The sequence below is a fragment of the Rhinatrema bivittatum genome, chromosome 4, assembly GCF_901001135.1.
Source record: "Rhinatrema bivittatum chromosome 4, aRhiBiv1.1, whole genome shotgun sequence".
Classification (NCBI taxonomy): Eukaryota; Metazoa; Chordata; class Amphibia; order Gymnophiona; family Rhinatrematidae; genus Rhinatrema; species Rhinatrema bivittatum.
Window position 1 is genome coordinate 427,436,940 of NC_042618.1, and position 3,991 is coordinate 427,440,930.

The 3,991-nt window shown below is 44.9% G+C and overlaps 1 long non-coding RNA gene across 1 annotated transcript; it reads left to right on the forward strand.

Annotated features, from left to right (window-relative positions):
• The first annotated feature begins 122 nt into the window (after positions 1–122).
• LOC115091279 lies at positions 123–3,389 on the forward strand. Its single transcript, XR_003856657.1, has 4 exons — positions 123–305; positions 715–767; positions 1,125–1,523; positions 2,614–3,389. It is a non-coding gene; the product is annotated as an uncharacterized LOC115091279 (long non-coding RNA).
• Positions 3,390–3,991: the final 602 nt, after the last annotated feature.

The window sequence follows — 3,991 nt, forward strand, 5'->3', positions numbered from 1 at the left end:
ATCTCCTGTTCTCCCCTTCCATCTTTTTCTCCTTTGCTCCTTCCTGTTATTGTATCAACTCCTCCCACCCCTCTTTCCAATGCTCCCTCTGCTCTCCCTCCTCTCCCCTAGCCCATGCCTCCCTTCTCTATATCTTCCTTCTCCTTCCTCTCTGCCCACCTGCCTTTGCTGTTCTATTCTTTTCCTCCACTTTTTCTGTCTTGTTTATGCTTCCCCTTTCCCCTTTTCCTTTCCCTTACTTCTCCTTGACATCCCGTGTGTGTTTGGTCTGATTGCAGTGCATGCGCTACGAAGAAAAAAAACCGGTAAGGAGCCTTTGCAAACATCGCTTTGTGCCCTGTAATACTTTTAAAAGTCATCGGTCAGCAGATTTGTCCAGCTGAGTTTGGAATTTAGCTGGACAAACCGCAAAGTGTTAAAACTGTGGGCCAATGAATGCTAACCTACCTGGATAAAAAGAGATGACCGTGTGTGGGGCTTATGTTTAGCTGGGTAGCATATAGTTTTCCCCCTGTCCGAACTCCAAACCAGAAATATGCCTTGTTATATGCTCCTACTTTTACTTGTGTAGAGGATGGACAGTAATCACAGCCTATTTCTGTGGATAAAAGAGCGCTTTACCCCCAGAAATGGCTTTCATTATTGTCCTCCCTTTATATAATTGTGATGTGCATTCAGCCTTACACATTTTAAAGTCTGAACCTTTCTTTACAGACGAAGACAAGCCTGCATAAAAAATGACCGAGCGATTGGGAGTCAGGGTAGAGGTAGGTATTTTTTTTAGATTAAGGGACAGGCCTTTCAGTGAGGTTAGATCCTCTGGAGCTGCTCAGGGTAAGTTTTCAGGAGGCTTCTCAGTGCTGAACCGGCTAAGCTAAATTTGGGAACATTTCCAGCCGCCATGCTGTGATTGAAAATTTATCCAATAAACAGAATCAACTCTTGTGGTCACTCAGCAGCTCTTCTGAAAACGTACCCCTTACTTTGTATACAGAAATGGGCACAATTAACTTTGTGATAACCAATATCAATGTCTGTGCCTCAGATGGAAAGTAGGACATCAGGAAATGCTCACATATCTCCTTTCTTTCTCTTTCTGGTTCTGCTCGTCCTGCAAACTTCAGCACCGGTGCAACTACTCCCATCCCTCTTTCCACTGCTCCTTCTGCTCTCCTCCGTATCTCCCCTCCTCCCTCTCCCATCAATCTCCCTGCCTTATCTTTTGTTCTCCCCCTTCCATCTTTTTCTCCTTTGCTCCTTCCTGTTATTTTATCAACTCCTCCCACCCCTCCTTCCAATGCTCCCTCTGCTCTCCCTCCTCTCCCCTAGCCCATGCCTCCCTTCTCTATATCTTCCTTCTCCTTCCTCTCTGCCCACCTGCCTTTGCTGTTCTCTACTTTTCCTCCCCTTTCTCTGTCTTGTTTATGCTTCCCCTTTCCCCTTTTCCTTTCCCTTACTTCTCCTTGACATCCCGTGTGCTTTTGGTCTGATTGCAGTGCATGCGCTACGAAGAAAAAAAACCGGTAAGGAGCCTTTGCAAACATCGCTTTGTGCCCTGTAATACTTTTAAAGGTCCTCAGTCAGTGGATTTGTCCAGCTGAGTTTGGAATTTAGCTGGACAAACCGCAAAGTGTTAAAATTGTGGGCCAATGAATGGTTAACTTACCTGGTTAAAAAGAGATGACCGGGTGTGGGGCTTATGTTTAGTTGGGTAGCAGCCCTGAAGTTAGCTAGATAAACTTACTCCACTGTCTTTGGGTCTATCCAGCGGGAACTCGTACCTGGGTAAGTGCAGCTAACTTCCTGCTCTCAGCACCGCTGCATGGACCTATTAGTTTATAAATATAAATGAAGAAACATTTTGTTGGTATTCAGGGATTTCACAGTGCTAATCAGTGATTTCTCAGAGACGAGGAGTCCCTCAGATCACAGGGAACTGTGCCCTCTATAGTTACTCCAGTGAGACATAGCAAATGGTTTAGTCCACTCACTACCCTAAACTAGGTCCTCCTCTGGGAGGTGCTTAGACCTTAGAAAAGGGACCCAGAAAAGACAAAACAATAAATATAACAATTGAGGAAACACTAAATAGCACAATCTGTGGTCAGAAGACCTCCTCACTGATTCAGATGCTTGTTGGTTACTCCAGCTCTACCTGACAAAAAACCTGAAAGAACTGTGTGAGACTTGGTGCAGGACCCTGCTGATACCCAGCACTAACTTACCTGTCACTAATCATTCACAGAAACAGTGCTAATAAATGAATGTTTGTTATTATATATAAGAAAATGATTTACAGTTAACTCAAAAGGCTTGAAAAACTGGATACAGCAAAAAGGAAAGAAAAGGAACAGTAACTGCTGGTACTTAACAGTTTGCCTGCAGAGTGAAGTGCTACTTCCTTCCTAGTCAGATATGAGGGCCCTGTGCAACCTTTTCCTGTCAACCCACAGCTGTACTTCCCAGCTGAAACAGGTCTCTCACTCTCTTTCTGCTGATTACAACTGTCATTCTCTCAGCCCGTTCTATCACTTTAACAGATCCTCAGCAGCAGTGCAATGTCTATGAAACGAGCATCTCTCCTCAGTGTTACAGTCTCTCTCTCTCTCTCAGAACCTTAGCAGCAGGGTGAAGACATCGGTCCTGGGATTCATCCCCTCAGCTCCAGCTCCTGGTGCCAGTGGAACGCTCTTATACTGCTGCCTGCTGACCGGCTGAAGATCATCTGAATAAAAAAACCTTCTCTCAATATACCAGGCGAATAACAATTAAAACTCCTGCTCATCACCAAGAATAATTTTCCAAGTGCATGGCTCGACTTTTTTGCTGTACTGGAGAGACATTTGAAATTCTGCTGACTCCGCCCCTCCAGCTCTGCCTCAGCTCCATCCCTGAAACACCTCTGCTCGCTGGCTGTAAAAGACTAGGGGTTAGAGCAGTGGGCTGGAAACCAGGGTTTAAATACCACTGTCACCACTCCTTGTGGCCTCAGGGTCAGATTGTGAGCCCACTATGAATAAAGAAATAACTATAGTACCGGAATGTCATCCACTTTGAAGTGCTGAAAGTTGGAATATAAATAAAATTAAATTAAAAAAAACAAACCTCAGGCTCCTGATTGATTTTCCCCATGTAACCTCTATAGTACCGGGGAAAGGGTTAGGTCGGCCATCATAAATGTAGATAGCTGGGTGGCTGGTGGACATGAGGATTGCCTGCCTGTTAACTTGCCTGCCTGGTGGGAAGGTGGCACACCTCACGCGTCACCCAGATAGGATTATAGACGGTGCTAGGAAGGAGCTGGCTGCCATGGTACATATGGGCACCAACGACATAGAAAAATGTGGGAGAGAGGTTCTGGAAGCCAAATTTAGGATTTCAGGTAGAAAGCTGAAATCTGGAGCCTCCAGGGTGGCATTCTCTGAAATGCTGCCCATTCCAGGTGCAGGTCCTCAGAGGCAGGCAGAGCTCTGGGGTCTCAATTCATGGATGAGACGATGATGCAGGGAGCAGGGATTCAGTTTTGTAAAAAACTGGGAAACCAGAATGAAATCAGGCTGCTGGCACTAACTTTTAAAAAGCATATAGAGCAGCTTTTAAACGGTTCGGAGGAATGTATCTTTGAAGGATACTAATGAAATAGGAGACTTATGGCATCCCAACAGAGAGGTTCCAATAAAAGCAAATGTAGTCCACGTGCCTGTAAGTAAAGAATCCAAATTATCTCTATCAACTGAAAGCAGGTTGTTAATACAAACAAAAAACACACTTTGAAATGTCTGTATGCCATTGCCAGAAATCTAAGAAGTAAGATGTGTAGGGAATCAGCTGATGCAGTGGCTGACAAACCATGCTGACTCAGCGATTTCAACACATCTTCACTTCCTTACCTCTGACCATTGCACTGAGCACAGCAAGATTAGCACATCTTAAAGCTCTAGCTTATAATTAACCCCCACTGCCTAAAGACAGGATGCCTGTCTGCCACGTA